Below are 19619 nucleotides of genomic sequence, written 5' to 3' on the forward strand. Positions count from 1 at the left end.
AAGCAGGCAGACATTCTAAATCGTATGCCATCGTACTAAGAAATTCGTAACTTTCATTTGACAAAAAATACAGTTTTAAAATGTAGTTTAATTTTGTTTTTCCAAAGTATAAAATCATGTTGCATGTTTTAATTTTTGAATAATCTGTACGATTTTCGACATTACCTACTTAACTATGGCCGATAAATCAAAAACACTACCGACAGATTTTGCATGCTACAATTTCGACAGATGACTTCTCAAAACATGAGCAAATGAGTTCTAGAAATATATACTTAATTATCCGTAAAAGTCTTCTGTCCTAAATCTGCGCAATTAAAACAGATTTTACGGTATTTATATCACATATTAAGTCTATTTATCAGTTTATGGGAAAGTACTCTAGGCTACCTGTCTGAGGGAAAGGATGCGTTCGTGGAGGACCCTCTGAGGGAAACTATTTCATATTCATATTACAGATGGAGAAAATTACTAAAAACCTTATGCAGCTAAGCCGCTAGCAAGATTTGAACCCTAAACAAGTAACTAGTATTCAGTGATTTTATCCCCTCGGCTATTGACAGATAAGTAAGTACAATTACGTAATAAACAGTAGTAGGCAAATAGGTATAGGTAATTACTTTGATCAAAATTTTATTTCCTAAGAACCTTACTTATTACTGAGTACTACCGACTATTTTTAAGTTTTATTTTAATATAAATAATAAAGAAAAATATGTATTACTTCCTTGTACGAAGTAAAAAGGAAGTATTGTAATCGCGAAAAGTTTCAGGAATCATATTTCAACGCAAATATCCATTATCACCGCTATCGAATGCAATTTAAAGATATTTTTGCGTAACATCTGTACGTAAGGACAGAATAAAGGACTCTTTCCCCCCAAAAAAAAACTGTTAAACTAATTTAAAATGAATTCTGAATGTAATTTTTCGTGGCGTCTGTGCGTACGTACATATGTATCTCGCATAACTCAAAAACGAGTAGCTTCAGAACATTGAAATTTTATATATAGGACTGCTATAACATGTAGATGTGCACCTCGTATTTTGGTTGCAATCGGCCGCACCAAACGTATATAAATATATTTATGTATATAAATATATTTATATATATATCCACTCTGTTACCCGGCTCAATGATCTCAGTTTCTTTATTCTTACATGTTTGTAAATTGTACATTTTTTGCTTTAAAAATGATTGAATTATGTTGTTCTTATCTTCCGGTTAAGGTTTTTATGCCTTTAGTAAATATGTATGCAAGATTTTTAGACTTATGAACAATTTAAAAGTTGTTTAAGTGCCGCTAAGCCTAATAATTTTTGTCATGGCGGCCATTGCTTGTTTGCATTTGAAACAGCAGAATAGTAGATTTGTTGCCAATCTATAGAAAATAAGCTTCGCGATAACAAAGATAACGCCTTCTTTTAGTATTGCGACCTAAATCATGCTTAATCCATTCTGGAATTTATTTGAAGAAATAAGTGTTTAAGATTTACTTCATAATTTTCAATACAGACATTTTCAGTTTTTATGTATTTTTGCCTTGTCTCGAAGTGCGAACTGAGTTAATTGAATGAGAAATACTGATCGTCTGTGAAAAACTGTTTCTTTTTTGTTTATTTGCTGAATTTCTTTTATGCATCGTTCTAGATTTATTATAGTATTTGAATATAATATGTGGCAACAATTAGATAATTCTTCAAATGATATAAATTTTGTGCATTCTGAGTTATAATATGAACGAAATATAACGCTGTTAAGTGAACCTAGCGCCAGAGTGTCGCTATGTTAAACAAATATAGTGAATTTTAAAGAGTGCATTTATTCTATCGTTGTTTATGCGCTATCGACGAAGTAGATTTAATTCAATCCAATAAGTTTAAATGAATGCAAGAAAAAATGTGTATAATTTAATATTCCGTACAAGGAAGTCATGTGGTGTACACATCAGATTTTTTTAATTATAGTTATGCTTTAAAAATAATGTCAATTTAATAATACCATTATTACAGGTATTCTCCGGGATTAGTGATATTTTTTCCCCATTATCACTGGTATAGCCGAAAATCAGTGCTTTTATAATCATTAATATCTATTGCAGAGACATTAAGATATTTCGAAGCAGAAGAGATGAAAAATAAGCAACGCCTTTGCCGGGACTCGAAGCACGGGCCTCTCGCATACGCGCCGAGCGTGCTGACCCCTACACTATGAAAGCATGCTAAGAAGGAGGAAGAAATATCTTATACTATTATTTCAAAATAAGTAGAAAGGGTTTGTTTCAATTCTTCCACAACAAAGCTCAGAATTTCGAAACTTCCTTTTTATTATTATTTTTTTTTATATTAGACAATTTCTTTTATTGTCGCACTTGTAAACGACTAAAATCTTAGAAAACGGGAATCGGGACTTTGCTGATCTCTTTACTCCCCAGTTATCACAGAAAATAAAAATGAGGTGCCGATTCACTTAATCCATTTATCAATAATTGAAGCTATTTCAGGAATAACCGCAAATGAAACCAACTGTACAGTTCTGAGAGAAAGTAAATATGAATATAACAGGATAAAAACTCAGATAATACGTAAAGTTTTTGTGTACGGAAAACTTCACAACAAAGCATGGACCAAAAAAACTGATAATGAGATAGATTTCATTTTCAGAAAGCCTTATTTAATCTCCTAATGCAGTGGGTCTTGTAAAAATAAACTCTTAAGTAAGCGTCAAGTCATTTTACGTTCAACTTGTGAAGTTCAGAAAGCATATTATGGCACTAGTTTCAGCTTAATGATATTTCCTATAGAGGAAATTACAATAAAAGCTAGAAATAAAAACAGAAGTGCCGACATGGGCAGCATTTTTTATGCTTCTGTTTCGAGGTTTTAGGTACGTTCAGTTTCTGCCTTTCATTAAACAGAAATCAGTCTCAATATGTTAGTTCCGATAATGCTGTTTAGGATTAGAAAATAGTGTATACAGTTCTATAAAACCCCAGAGCTAATAAGAATAAATTAATGATATTAATTATTCTCTAAATCTTTCACTGAGTTATCATGTAAATTTTTTCTTGATCTCTTGCTCTGAATTGATGGAAACTACGCAATAAAATAATGTGGGAATGAGTTTACATTAATGTTAAAACGTAAACAAGTTAATTCTAATTTATAAATCTTTTTTTCTTCTTACAGGGACACTATACTGTGTTAAATAAACTGAGAGGCGCTATTTTGCCCAAGAATATGACTACGAAAAATGAATAAAGGAAACCAAACATTAGGCTACTCAGCACCGATAATGAATGCAATATTTTCAGTTACCCTAAATAGTGTTTATAAATGTTTTTTTTAATTTGAAATATGAAATTTGTGGCTTATTTTCTGTCGTTTCTAGTAATTCACCTTAGGAAAGAGCTTCACTTGCCTCCCCTTTGTTCCGATTCTGGTGTTGGTCCACATAGAACGGATATTTTCAAAGCGAGTATATCTGGCAGATGGGGGGGGGTTGGCTATCCAGATATATCACACATGCTGAAGATGTTTGAATGCACTGGGAATTAACACTAATTTGCCAAAAATTAGTGTTACTTCCCAGTGCATTGAAACCTCGAAAATCTATTTAGTAACTAAGGGCTGCTTTGGTGAAAAATGTGGGTATAGCTGTCAAAGAAATCCATCAACCGTCTCGCTAACAGTACTATGAATTTTAAACGCAAACTATTTTTGCAGATGATATAAATAAAGATGGTGAGTTCACGAGTAAAAGAAACAGAACTGTGCTTTTCCAAAACGGAAAGAGCAAAATTCTTTATTTAACCAATTGTCTGCTAACAGGACATGTATGTCCCACTAGAAGTTTAACAATTACTGCTGGGTTAAAAAGTACTTAGAATGTTCTGAATGGCGTGGATCATCTTCCATTAGTTGTAAAATTAAGACGCCGCTGTGCTCGTTGTACACAAATGAACATAGAGAAAAGAACAAATATGTATGTGTAATTGTCCAATGGTTATTAATGTTGAGTTATGCAAAAAATGCTTTACCCTGTATCATACGATATAAAATCTATTTCATATAATAATATTTTCCAGAATAATAGGTGTGCTTATAGTAAGTCGATCGCTACGTGTGGGATACATGTGTCTCACCTTTAACTACGCCTGAGATATACAGTGTCTCAGTCTTTGCCTTGAAAACCGTTTGTCAAAAAAAAAAAAAAAAAAAAATGATAAATTTACCTTATTTATGACATGTTTTGTTCACTTGGATAGAATAAGGGGTAATTTTTTTTAAAAAATCCGTAGTCAAAAGGTTAAAAAAGAGAAGGAGGAAGTAAAAAAGAATTTTTGTGGGAAATGTAAAGTGCAATTGAATATTAAGATGGAACAGCTAATATTTCTTGTATTTTTAAAAGTTTAATTAACATTGCTAATATTGTCACAAATGGAATTATTTATTCTGAAGAATCTAGAGTTTTGTTTTGAAGAACTATTACTTAAGGAAACGTAATAAAGTATTCGAAGAAATGCATCACACTATGGAATCTGGAAAGCAAAGACAAAAGATTTTATTATCATTATTCGTTATCGACTTATGTGCCTGTTACATGTGATCACATCCGCTATTAGCCTAAATTTATATACGATCTTGCAACGTCTGCTTTGAGCATTCCTGCTCTCATAAAGCATTATTTACGATTATGAGTGGATACTTTCATTGCTGTATGATATAAATTACTATCATATCTCTGTGACTTTGCGAAATTCCGTTAATTCTATCCATGGAGTTTTCAGAAACTAAAAAAAAAAGTTCTTTATTCTTTAAATTTTGAGCACAAATGAATATGCATACATTTACATGTCCATGTAGAATGAGGTAAAATACATGGAATAATTATATATATCAATTAAAAATGGCACCGTATACACATGTATACATATACATATGTAAATTTAAAATATGAAAAAAATTATTAACAAAATTATTAATCTTAATTGAAACTAATTGGCGATAGACCTTGAAATTCATAATTTTTATTTAAACGCATCTCCTCTTCAAGGATAAGTGTAACACCATTTTGCATCACTCTTATCTAGAATGTTAATTTTGAGATCGCCACTTATTTTTAAAGCAGCTATCGTATTTTTTTATATCTTACACACACATATATATAGTATATACTGCTGGCCACCCATATTGCAGCACCAAGAAAGACAAGAGATATCACAACAAAATTTATTTAGTAGATAACATGCTGACCAAGTATCAAATGATTAAATTTATAGACTTCTGTGAAGTGTGGTTCCTTCCAGAATCAGTAGCCAGAGTAGCCGCCATTGTTGGAGATCACCACTGCCACACGCCTCGGCATTGATTCAAAGAGAGTTTGGATGTGTTCTTGGAGAAGAGCAGATTAAGCAGCTTCCGCACGTTGGCAAAGTTGATCTGGTGTGGCAGCTTGAGATGTAATCATGTAATCTGGGTCAATCGTTCAGCAACCATGAACCACATGTTTTCTGTCGGCGAAAGATCCGGAGAGCGAGCCGGCTAGGGAAGCAATTCAATCTGGCGATTGACGAAGAATCCTTGGACAATGCGTGCCACGTGTGGTCGCGCATTATCCTGTTGAAATGTGGCTGTGGGCAACCCCTGAAGGTAAAGAAGGACAACTGGTTCCAACACCTAGGAGATGTAGCGCTGGCTGTTTACCGGCAATGCGTACTAGAGGAGTGCGAGAGTGATATCCAATGCCACACCATACCATAATACCCGGTGCAGGACCAGTGTGGCGGTGCATAGCGCAGCTGTTCAGCATCCTCTCTCCACGATGTCTCCAGACTCGAATCCGACCATCGCGGTGCTGCAGATAGAAGCGTGACTCCTCAGTAAAGACAATTTCATTCCATTCTGCCGTCCACATCCTTCTTTAATCGCACCATTGGCGGCGGAGACGTCTGTGGTTCTGCGTCAAAGGTAGACGAAGAAATGGACGTCTTGCGGACAGACCGCTCTGCTGTAAACGGCGTCAAATGGTACACGCAAACACTGGATGATGCGTTACAGACTGAATGTGCTGTGCTATGGTTCGTGATGTGACTGAGCGATCCGTCACTGCCATGCGCCCAATGTTCCTGTCATCACGTGAAGTGGTGCACTGAGGTGGATGCGATCGAACACTTTGGTCCGTCGTACCCTCCTGCATTCAACGGTCACATATCCGCATTACAGTTGTTTGTTTTCGTCCAAAACGACTACCGATTTCCCTGAAAGATAATTTACATTCTCGGTAGGCCACTATCCTTTCTCTGTCGAACTCGGATACTTGATCAAACGATGAGCGCTGTTTACTACGAGGCATAATTGACTTTTTTTTTTTTTTTTTTGAAAATACCACAAGAAAAACACAGTTACCGAACTTGAAATCGTCGAAAACTCCAAGCCTTAAATAGCGCTTTGAAGTGGCGCCACAGGCGCGCGTGATGTGCGTCTGCGCTGAAATTCTAATATTTGCATATCTCACCTCCGCTAATGCATGTTGTAAACTTCATGTTATTTGCATGCTTCCTTCAGGTGTATTTACGGTGGCCAGCAGTGTATATATATATATATGTATATGTAATAAAAAGGACTTGGCAATATTTATGGCGTAGAATGTTGATCCATATTGAAAAGCAATACTTAGCAGCCGAAGCGGATTGAATATTCGTCTTTGTTTCAACTGACATTTGCAGCCACAATTCACTTGGTACTCTAATCGTAGCGAAATCAAGAACATTTACATTTTTGACACTACTACGATAGGAAGAAAAGCAGCGCCTTAACGGCAAGAGAGCTAGAAGCAAAAGTGCGCGGTTTTCCAATATGGTAACCTATTAACAGAACATTTTGGTTTCAGTTCCGAATTCGCTACATCATCAGTGTTATGCAACTCATATGATATGGATTGATCTAGAAGTAGAAATGACGCAAAGCAGAAAAGGCATTACTATCTTTATAAAAGAGAGCAGGGATAAAGGGGCTATTGCTAGTTTAAATTCTAGTTTTCAGTTTCCTACATTTCATTTTGCCTACACATACATATATTTATGTAAGGAGAGAGAGAGGAGGCAAAACGTGGAAATATGGGTTACAGTTCAGTTACAGGTTTATAAAATAAAAGTCCTATCAAAATTCCATTTATGAGAAAAACTTTTCAAAGCGCTTTTTATTAAGCTAGTTGAGCTAATAGCTCAATCATTTTTATCGATGCATACTTGTTTAATACTGACAAATGCTGTACGAAGTGAGAGTTGGGTTATCCAAATATTTGACAGGTAAGACCATTCCCGTAAACCACTTTTTTTTAAATTAAATAACTTTACGAAATAATTAATCAAAAGCGTAATAAAGTTATTTTTCTATTGTAAACGAAATACTGAATCATAAATATTCGTAGTTTACCGTTGAATCTTTTAATTGCTGTTGATGAATTATAAATAGACATATTTATTTTTAGTATATTTTACACATTAATTTATTTTCCTTTCAAGAATGCCTGAAACTGTTCCAGAATACTCTAAATAAGAGAAAAGAAGAGGTTAGCATCCGGATATGAAATAAGAGATTCTGTTAAGGAAAGAAAATGATGAGAACTCTGTAAGTGGCTGAAAATTTCAGTGACTGTCGAAAACGAAACTTGATCACAGCTCAAGCAGCTCGTATTGAACTGGTGGAAAGCCAATTTTAAGAAACGAAACTGAAGAAGACCTCGTTTCTTATCTACATTTTATTATTATTATTATTGTTACGTGTTCCGCCATTAGGCACAATACAGAAAGGGAAAGGTGCCCCATGGAGGACCTTTTTAAGGGAAACTGGCTCCTATCCACGTTACACATGAGAAAAATCACGAAAACGTTCTCGTACGTTCGCGAGGACGAAACCCCTTCAGTGTTCAGCGGCACATTCTTATCTACTGATGATGAAACATAAAATTTACCTAGCTGAGGGAAGATATGCCTTCGTGGAGGACTTTCTAAGGGCAATTGGCTCGTATACACGTTACACATGGAAAAAGCCACGAAAAGACCCATGCAATCAGCCCTTTCCCCGGCATTCGAATACCGGACCGAACTACCAGTGTTCGGCGACTATTACTGATCGGCAGCTGGTGGGAGTTTTATGGACACGGGAGCTTCTGGTTACTATGGCCTTCACTCATAATAGCGGCCGAGCGATAACGTTCCTGAACACTGGTGGTTCCGTCCGGAGTTCGATTCCCTGCGAAAGGGGCTGGGTGCATAGGGGTTTTCATGTTTTTTTTTTTTTTTTCCCCGCGTTTAATGTTTTTAAGAACTAATATCTGCCAGGTTTTAATGAAAGATATTCCACCAGGCTTCGCTGAAGGAGTTTACCCATCTTGTTGAGTTCGAAGTATATTTTTATTCAATAGTTCACTGAAAACGTTTCTCCAAACGAAAAATAGCCATTTTTTTATACCTTCATGGGTTTGTGACGTGGGTTCACTTACGTACACCAAACTGATTTAATTGTATTGTTAAAGAAACGAGCGTAACTATCATTTCTTTTTCACTTCATTCTGCACACAAACTGCAGTTCCTTAGTAAAACCTTTCCTGGATCTTTTGAAAGCAGAAAAAGAAAGTGACGCAATTCAGAACTTGCTTCTATGACATCCCGTACAATATGACATCTTGGAATTGTTTGGAAACGCTTATACAAATAGAAGAATCCTGGCAGGCTGTAACATTATAGAAATACCTAATTTATATTTCAATACACCTTCTGAAAGTGAAGCAGAAAATCTTACAACGCAATTCCATTTGCTTCAAATGCAACTCAGCCATTGATAAATTTACCGCTACCTTCAATACCATCCGTTCCTCATTTATTTCTTCCACAAGCATCCATGTAAGTAAGTTCATACGATATATTTCTCCCTGGCACTCTCTGGTACCAGTTAGAAAAGGAATAGCAATCGTAATCTAAAAGTAGCAAAATCTTGTGCATATAACTGTGATTTGAGCCAGTTTTTGAACAAGAACTGAATCTCAAGTCTTATGAAGTTGAAAAGTCCCAAGAATTAAAACTCAAAACTACAAAATCTGATGGTGAAATTTCGAAACGACAGCGGCTGAAAATTGCAAAATGCGTAAATTCAGATACAGAAGGTTAAAAGCTCACTACGCAAACTCTGTCACTGGATAATGATGATAAAGACAAAAAAAAAAAAAAAAAAAAAAAAAAAATCTCATGAAAGTGATGAAGATCATGTATATTTTGTCAACCCCAGTTCTCACAAGAATTTAAAAAAGAGAACTATGATGTTTTAATCTCAAGCCTACGAAAGTTAATAAATCAAACAAAAATGCTTCAATGAATTGTTTATTATCATTAGGAATATTCGTTGATTGAAATTATTCATGCAGAAACAATTTTTACATGTACAGCGAAACTGCGTATAATTCTTATAGAATATTTTATTACTGTTAGAGCTTTTATTATATCAAAAGCACGTAAGGCAATCTCACGCACACCTTCAATTCTAAAAATACAACTTTCTATGCAAGAGTAGTAGAACGATTAACTTGTGACCTCGATTCGAGTAACAGTAATACGTAACCTCCCCCAAGATCGTTCCATGTTTGAATTCTAGCCAAATTTTTGGACACCTTGTCCCCAATAAAACATTACCATTACATTGTTCTTTCTTTTAGCCAGCAATTTTTGTCTATACTGTATTCATTAAATGCAGTTTAATACAAATTTAATGTTTAAGAGCTCATAATATGAAAGCAAGTAAGGTTATTATGAGGAAAACAGCTTCACGAGTTTAATAATAAACCTATAAAGAAATTCAGTGCAAAAATTTGCTCAAATACGTATGAAATTTTGTTGTTGACTTCAGTTTTCTTTGAACTCTTCACCTTACCCAGTGTAGTTTTGCAGTCCAGCTTTAATGAATATATTTCATAAAAGTTGGACTGGATTCTAATTTTATCAAACACACAAATAAAAAAGAAAAAAATCTGAAAGGGTTCAAATTTTAACGGTCTTAACATAAGTAAGGATACCATAAATAACAAACAAATTCGCACTCTGAAGCAACGGCTAAAAATTACCGAATTTTAAAGGGTTTCTTAAGATTTTTGCGCTCTCACTGAGCTTGCAGACTACTAGTCTGCTGTTACACTCACTCCTACTACCTCACCCCTTTTACCGGTACAGTCGCTGAACACTGGTAGTTCGGTCCGAGGTTCGAATCCCGCGAACGGGCTGGCTGCATGGGCGTTTTCGTGGTTTTCCCCATGTGTAACGTGTATACGAGCCAGTTTCCTTTAGAAAGTCCTCCACGAAGGCATTGCTCCCCTTAGGCAGATAGCCCTCGAGGCTTTGGCATAATCACACACACACACACTTTGTGCCATCGCTTTTTCACACTGTAAGGAACCCACACACACGCAGATTCTTCCTTAATTTAATTTCTTTGAAAATAATATAGGCGATAGTATTTGATGGCAACAGTTTGAAATGTGATTCCCTGTTTATACTAGGAGACACAAAATCTCGTTTAGAGACTGATAACCCTTTATTATCTCGGAAGTCAATAAAATTGTATGCTTATTTGTGCTGTTTTTTTTAATTGAATGTCTTTATTTGTTTATTACAACAGAAAATATTATAAGAATAATTTAACATGTATTACAAACCGTATAACATAACTCTTGAACCAATTATCATCCTCACAGGCTTGTAGTGAATTCAAAATTTTCCTAGTTCGTAAAATTTGAAGATATTTTCTGTTATTAACTGCTGCAATAATCCACACAACGGTGTTACGAGTTTGTAAAGGTCTCCTAAATAGGATAATTATCAAGAAAGAGGAAATTATGAGTTTTTATTGAAATCCCAACTAATGCAGTTTTTGCAGACGAAGAAAAACAACTAAATATAGTTCAAGCAAATCAGCTGATATTGCTTTATTTTACTTAACATAAGTAAGGATACCATAAATAACAAACAAATTCGCACTCTGAAGCAACGGCTAAAAATTACCGAATTTTAAAACTGGACAACTCTTCAGTCAGAGAGAGACCGAAGAAAAGAATATTCTGATAAACTTGGGCTTAGATACTCGAAACTATGCAAAAACTTCTAAAATTCAGACAAAGGGGTAAAAAATTGACAAATATCTCTAGGTAAGTGCAAAATTACAAAATATTTCAAACTTAGCAATAATATCTAGTCTCCAATTCCAAGTCATTTCAAGAGGCAAAATCTATAATTCTCCTTGAGCTATTTAATTATACACTGAAGTGACAAAAGTCATGGGATACCTCCTAATATTTTGTCAGTCCTTTTGCCCGGCGAAGTGCAGCAACTCGACGTGACATGGGCTCAACAAGTCTTTGGAAGTCCCCTGCAGGAATATTGAGCCATGCTGCCTCTACAGACGTCCATAATTGTGAAAGTGTTGACGGTGCAGGGTTTTGGGCACGAACTGACCTCTCGATGATGTCCCATAAATGTTCGATGGGATTCATGTCGGGCGATCTAGGTGGCCAGATCATTCGCTGGAATTGTCCAGAATGTTCTTCTAACCAATCGCGAACAATTGTGGCCCGGTGACATGGCGCATTGTCATCCATAAAAATCCCATCGTTGTTTGAGTACGTGAAGTCCATGAATGGCTGTAAGTGATCTCCAAGTAGCTGAAGGTATCCATTTCCAGTCAATGATCGGTTCAGTTGCAACTGAGGACCGAGTCCATGCCATGTAAAAACAGGCCACACCATTATGGAACCACCACCAGCTTGAACAGTGCCTTGTTGACAACTTGGATCCATGGCTTCGTGGGGTCTGCGCCACACTCGAACCCTACCATCAGCTCTTACCAACTGAAATCGTGACTGATCTGACCAAGCCACGATTTTCCATTCGTTTAGGGACCAACCGATATGCTCACGAGCCCACGAGAGTCGCTGCAGGCGATGTCGTGCTGTCAGTAAAGCCACTCGAGTCGGTCTTCTGCTGGCATAGCCCAAGGAAGACAAAATTTCGCCGCACTGTCCTATCGGACACGTCCCTCGTACGTCCCACATTGATTTCTGCGGTTATTTGAGGCAGTGTTGCTTGTCTGTGAACATCGACAACTCTACGCAGACGTCGCTGGTCTCGGTCGTTAAGTGCAGATGGTCGGCCACTGCGCTGTTCATGGTGGGATGTTATGCCTGAAATTAGATACTCTCGGCACACTCTTGACACTGTGGATCTCGGAATGTTGAATTCCCTAACGATATCCGAAATGGAATGACCCATGCGTCTAGCTCCAACTACCATTCCTCGTTCAAAGTCTGTTAATTCTCGTCGTGCGGCCATAATCACGTCAAAGCGTCTTCACATGAATAACTTGAACACAAATGAAAGCCCTGCCAAAGCACTTCGCATTTTTACATTTTCTACGCGATACTACTGCCATCTGTATATTTGCATATTGCTATCCCATGACTTTTGTCACTTCAGTGTATAACTTCAACATCTATTTACATAGCTCAGATAAAAGAACTAATGCGTAAAAATATATTAAATGCCCAATAAGGCTAATATAAAATACACAAGAAATAAATATAGGGTTACAGATAATAATAAACAAAGTAAATAAACAAAAAAACTACATTAAAAAGTCAAAACAAAAACACAAAAGAATGCAAATGTATATATTCAAATAAACACAAGCATTTATATAAAATCTACAAAATTATTTATTATAACAGATATGATTATTTTAAAAATGTAAAACAATTACCTCTGCCCTATTTATTAGTTAATACTATTTATTAGACTTTATTTTCCTATTAGAGAGAATTAATCTTAATTAAGGTAGAATGGGTTTGTTTGTCATAAAAGGGTTGAAAATTTGAATCAATATGCTTCAAAAGATTTCATTACAGATGAGAAACAAATAAAGAGAAACTGTCGAGAACTTATGGAAACTTTTCTTTTCTTACACCGAACATATATATATGCATCTCTTAATTCATTGAAAATATTCTTCATCTACCACTATGCCCTGCTGTCATCACTTTCATCATACTTTGGCACTCCATCCACACTAGGCATGTAGCGGTGAGACACTTTGGCAATTGGGCTTTAACATCTTACTGTCAGGGACTGTTATTTTATTCACAATATTCAACTTAAAAATCACAAGCAAACACATATTCAAATCTTTGAATATGCGTTTGCTTGTGTTAGTCGAATAGGGTAAATACGCGAGAGCTGTCTAAGAGAAGAGATGTCTTCATTCTGGACTTTCTAAAAACAGTTGCTTCTTATACACATGATACATGGGTAAACAGCAAAATTACCCATGCAACTTGTTTACGGGGATTTACACTTACAAACTACGTATTCAAAGATCTTATCCACTCGTCCTTTGATAGGTACCAAGTTTTTAAATGTCACAAAAGATTGTGTTCATGAGAATTTTTATTTTTTTAACCACATAAAAAGAAAGAAGTTTTAGTTGTTCAGGTTAGGCGACCATAGTAGTCACGTATTCTTGACCATCATGCTGCTCTTAAAAAAAATTACTACTTAAATTAGATGTAACTATTCACTATACCTCTTCACGAGTTGAGTTGTTAGGGCGTGCTCAGTGTGAAAAAGTACTCGTCGTAGAAAGGGTACATATTTTTAAGCCATACCTTGGGGAAAATGTAGGGATCTGAAGATGTCGGGTAAATGTAAAAACTGAACAATCTCTGCAAGCGAAATGTGCAAAATATTGTGTATCTTTACATGTGCGATCCATTTTTAAACTGAACATTTTATATTCAGTAATTGTGTTTCCCATACGTTTTGTTTTCGCGTGACTGTGAAATTGCTGAATTAATAATTAATTTATTTTTTTAGGACTCGAGACGCCTCTTCGAAAATTCTCAAGAATCTCAAGCTATACCAATATGTTTTCTTGTGCAAAAGAAAAGTAATTCTAATAACGGAAAAAAAAGAAAAAAGGAAGAAGAAATCATCTAAAACAAAAACAGGAAATACTGGATTGCTCTAGACATTTTTAATCTTTTAACTATTGAAAAAAAATTAATAGCAATCTCTTTATAACTATTGGCACATTTTATTAAAATAGCATTTGGATACAAACAGTCCTGCTGAATACATAGGTTCTGTATGAAGACAAAAACATTAGACATGGAGAAGTTCCGCTTTCTACTCTTATAATTCGCATTTTTTTTTTTTTTCGTGTTAATATCAATCTTACAAACCACATAGTTCCTTCCCCGGCCAGTTATTATGATTTTCCATAACATTGTACAGAACCTGTTCATTTTAAAAGTTAATCTCTAAAGTTAATCTCTTTAAAGCTTAATGTCAACAGTCAGGCGATTTATTGTAGTCCTAATCCTTCGGTAAAGTAACACTGAGTCAAGAGAAGCTTTAAAAGAAACCTCTTTATTAGAACTTCGGCCGAACAATTTACACAGTTCGGGTAATAACAAAAGACCTTACACTGTTTTCAGGAAAAACAAAATATAAAAATGAAATAAATCCATTAGTGCATTATAACATGAAATGCACAAGATAAATTGTGATCATAATTTTTTGCTCAGGACGCACACGAGCAAACATGGCTAGCAAAGGATAAAGGCCGATCCAAATCACTTTAAAAGCTAAGCAAAAATAGTAGTAGATAGTTAGTGGTACCCGCTTAAAAGCTCTGGGCTAAATTCAAGAACTCAGGAGAAACGATAAAATAATCAGCTAATAAACATAAAATTCTAAAACATTCACGTGTTATCCCAGCTTGTCATTATCTTCGCATCCCCTTTTTTAAATTTTTTTAAATTGCGATTCAGTTTTTAAGTGTTTGCAATTTATCAAAACTGTTAATGAACTTAATTGTTGTGAGAGAAAAAGCAACATCAAAGTTGATAGTATTTCAAATGTAGCTCTTTGGTCTGTGACTCCACATCTGGTAAGCGCAAAGTAGGCAATTTTGGAAATTTTGCCGTTTCACTAGAACAACACTACGTTAACTTAGTAGTATTAAGGATCATAAATACACCTCTGACACAAACTTTCTCAAACTTCTTCAGCAGAAGAGAAAACGTTCAGTATTTTTCAAGAAAATGAATACAGACTCCCTGTATGCAAAGTATTTTTGGTTTGCAGTTAAAGGTATATGAATATGATCTGCTTATAACTCCCAAATGACACGCAATTTACGCATTTAAAAAATCAAGCTGTGCCGCAATTAATACCACATTCATAATTTTTTAAAAGACAGAAGAGCCGAAGTGAACAAATAAAAAGTGAAAATAAATTTTCAAAAAATCTAAATGGTTTCAGATTTTAATGGGTGCCCAAAATGGCTCTTATGGTTAATCAGAAGAGATTATCAATATAGGATACTAGATGGATATATGTTTGCACTACATGCGAGTATTAAATATCTTCTTTATATTTGAAATTATCTTTAATGTAATAAAATGATGGAAAATCCGTGGAGCTGTTAAAAATGAACTGGGATCTGGACTATATTCCAAACTAACACCAAGGAATCGCAGATTTGCCCGATGGAAAATCAAACAAAACCCAAAAATTAGTACTGTAAAACTTGAAGTCGATTTATATGAACGGCTTGCAATAAAATTAAAAGCCTAAAACTGTTAGAAGAGCCAATAGGGCACATGGATACAGTGAGCAATCAGCAAGAAGAAAATTCTTCGTCAACAAGAAAACAATTAAAATAAGTCTAACATTCGCATAATCCACGGTAAACAAAGATTTATCATACTGAATTAATGTTATAATTGGAGAAGAGTCAAAATTTAATATATTTAGGTCCGACGGAAGAACTGCTGTGAGACGAAAGCCAAACGAAGAAATATTGTTAAGCATGAAGATGAAAGCATAATGGTTTGAGAATGATTCGCTGCGTTTGGCATGGGAAATTTACTTTTTATAGAAAATAATATGAATCTGTATAAATATTAGTAATGAAAACCCGAAAGCATCTACAAGAAAACTTCGAATACAAAATACATTCAGCTTCTCTCAGGATAATGATTCTCAACATGTAGCCCTATAGATGTTCGCATGTGATTATTATACAACTGCCCTATAAAGTTATCAAAACTCGTCCATATTCTTTGGACTTAAACGGGTGTGGAATGAATTGAAGAAAAGTAAAACGAAACACGACATCTTCGAAAGCTCTATTAAAAGGAATTCTCGCGCAAGAATGGATCAAAATGGAATATTCTTACTCGAGTTGAATCCATGCCAAAGCGCATGAAAAGTGTAATTTTAGCTAAAAGATTTCTAACGAAGTATTGAATGTCTTGTTTGTTTCATGTTTTTATTAAATATCAACTGTTTGTACAAACTGTTCGAATACTTATGTTAGTTCTTTTTTTATAACTTTTTGAATGAACTATTTTTATTTAATGAAAACATTTCAAATAAATTTTTTTTTAAATTCAACCAGTTTTTTTTTTTTTTTTTTTTTTTTTTTTTTAAAGATGACAAATAGTATATTTATAAGAAAAACCGAGTCCTTTCGCTCATATTTAGTAACTGATATTTGCAGATAAAACTGATAAGTACAAATGACCGACAATAAATGCGAACTTATGCATATCTTTCAGACAGCATGGAATTTTTCAGATGATAAAAAATTCATTACTCATTTTTCAAATGTCCCTAAATTCCTGAAAGAAAATGTCCACAGTAGACTGTATATTAATATGATCTCGTTACGTTTCTCAGATAGCGTGAAATAACTGCATTTGAAAAAGTAAAAGAATTGTCATCTGAAATCTTCAGATTACAGTTACAACAGACCTTAATTTAGAGAAAATTCAACAATTTCATGATATAGAACATAAAATCATGTGTTCAAAACAAACTATTTAACGATGCCAAACAGTATTTAAAATAATAATAATAATTCAGTGACATTATTTCACTGTAAACTGATGCCCTTGAAGTGTTTTCGCCTTTTAACTGGAGAGGAAAATTAACAGTTTAAGTTGTAGCGACGCACTTTTTTTTTTTTAAGCGGGGAAGATCGTTCGTTTTTCAGGAATGCAGAAAATATTCCCTGCAAGACCAGATATAACAATTATATTTTGCTATGACATGAGATTAAAGTAGGGGGAAAAATAACAACTTCCTCAAGATATTTAAAAAAAAAAAAAAAAAAAAAAATCATTTGGAAGTTATCGGTCTTAGCCTGATTTCGTTAACTTTCTCAAATAGCACAGAGTCCAATAAGCCATTGATTAATGAAAATGCAGTTTTAGCATGTTAAACGTCAATCCTATTTTGCTTGGTGTAAGGCCAGTGTTTAGGGGCCATTGCGGCATTTAATGGTTTTATCACGTATAAAAACGAGTTTTCTCGCTGCACTAGTTTGAAAGAAAAAGTTTCTAGCCAAGATAGTTACGCACAGCAATCTGTTGTAAAATAAATAAAATGTAGCGCATCTACACCGCAACGTTTTACGGGTCTGCGAAAAACATTTCGTGTTGGAGAGGAAGAAGAGCTTATAATTTTGGGAGATCTTCGTGTAGATCAAACAATCAGATTTCTTGAAAGAAACAATTTCCAGAAACATTTCTTTCGTCATGCAGTTGAAGATAGGTAGCAGGTCCGATAGCGATTTAACGTGTTTAGTGAAGAATTTCGCTGCCCCTGCGACTCTGCGTTATTTCGACCATCACATTAGCTACGTTTCTCAGCTCGCGAAGAAGCGTAATATAGTATCTGAACCAAGGTCATGTTCACTGTTGTGTATCTTGCATCCTATCTTTTGGCAATAAGCAAGCATTCATCAAAAGGGAACATCGATGGGACGAGAAGATTCTTGGAATTATGTCAACAATATTTTGCACCAATCAATTTGTGCAGTACCAAGAGCGCCTTTAATAATTCTTTTTACAAAAACAGAAAGTACAAATAATAATATAAGAACAAGAAAGCATTTAAAAGAATCTTTAAAATTAAATAAATAAATAAAATAAATCTCAAAATACCACAGAAATTACAACGAGCAAATTTAATTATGTGGCACAATTTATGCCAGAATCTGCCACGTATTCTTTTCTTATTCTTTCACGTCAGAGATCTTTTGAGACCAAGCGATAAATTTTCAAAAAAAATAAGAAAGTTTTTCCCATAAAGGTCTCTGAAACGTTTTCCATTTAAGAAGTTATTATAGTGCAATCAAAGATGATCTTGTTGAAATACTACTGAACAATGCTTAAGCTATTTCAACTTTAGGTCTGCTAACAGCAAATAACACAAGGTATGATCTTATCATACCAAGGTATCAAATAATACAATGTATCCCTTATCAGCATTCAGCACTTCTAAAAACCATACTTACTGACTTTAGCTTCCTTTTCTCTATTAGGAACTTCGTTTTGCAATTTTCCAGTTAAAAGCTATCTCTACAAAATCCCGAAAATAATTTATTTCATGCTGTAATATAAAGATTACTGTTTGTCAAAGTAGATGATTATGAGACTCAAGACGTGTGTTTTTCTAGAAATAAATAAATAAACCAGTAAACAAAAAGAACAATATTTTCCCTATTTTTTAGGGAAGGGGTGGAGTAAATCATTTGACACAAGATTTTATTGCAACAAGTGAAATGAAAGGAATTTTTGTTTTGCTGGGATACGATATTCGAGTAATGAGAACAGTATTTGTTGAAAGTGTTATGAAGAGTGAAACTTTTTTTTTTTTTTCTTTTTCCTGTTGTTAGTGTTCTACTGTTAGTTTCATTAAATGCGAAATTCGGTTCAGTATGTTAAACAAATGAATGTATGCTTTGATTTCGTTAAGAGCACAACCAGCTTCAACATTTGTTCATTATATGAGGTCAAGGTTAAAAAGATCTTTTTTTACCCCATTACTTTACGCAGAGGAGGTATGATTGCTTATAACAGCTTTTTCAACTAATTCTGCTCTTATATTCCTTATACATAATCAAAGGTAGAACCTATATGCCTTACAGGTAAATGTTGTTTTACGAAACGGAAATTTCGAGCTCGCACAGAATTACAATTTCACAATTTCATCCTATTGTGAAGAAGTTTCAGATTTCGATATCATGGTAATGAAATGGTAATGAAATTACTTTTATTGAAATCAAAGAGCAACTCACTCGCGTACCATGCCCATTTATTCGCAGAACTTCAGGTATTCTCAGACAACAATCATAGGATATCATTAGACTTTCATTGTAAATTTAATACGATGAATTTTTAAATACTGATCTCTCTTTCGAGAAAAAAAAAAACTAACTTTATTACGCCAATTGTAACTTTCGTTCAAGGCCTCATTATCACCTAATTAAGTCGCACATGCCCAAGCCTAAGCCGCCAGATCGTAGGAGGCTCCAAATCATCCTGTAATACCGCACAACTTTTTATCTCTCATAAAAGCAATGAAAACAGATGGTGGATGTCCGCTTAAAGAACTCTGTGTTCTGAGCGGTCCAACACGCAATCCGATTAGGCAATAGCTTGCTAACTTTTTGACAGCAAAAAATAAGGATGACTTTAAAAATCTTTATGGGTCTAAGAAAGACGAAAT

The 19619-nt window shown here is 34.6% G+C and overlaps 1 protein-coding gene across 3 annotated transcripts in view; it reads left to right on the forward strand.

Moving 5' to 3' along the window:
* LOC118194824 (uncharacterized) overlaps positions 1-16499 on the forward strand; it is a 106349-nt gene extending 89850 nt beyond the window's left edge. For all 3 annotated transcript variants that reach the window (XR_015042005.1, XM_085820200.1, XM_085820199.1), the window contains exon 4: positions 13911-16499. The gene's annotated coding sequence lies outside the window, so the exon portion shown is untranslated. The remainder of the gene's footprint in view (positions 1-13910) is intronic.
* Positions 16500-19619: the final 3120 nt, after the last annotated feature.

Source organism: Stegodyphus dumicola, chromosome 7 (genome assembly GCF_044657685.1).
Source record: "Stegodyphus dumicola isolate Sdum_Otavi_A_Nest chromosome 7, ASM4465768v1".
NCBI classification, from domain to species: domain Eukaryota; kingdom Metazoa; phylum Arthropoda; class Arachnida; order Araneae; family Eresidae; genus Stegodyphus; species Stegodyphus dumicola.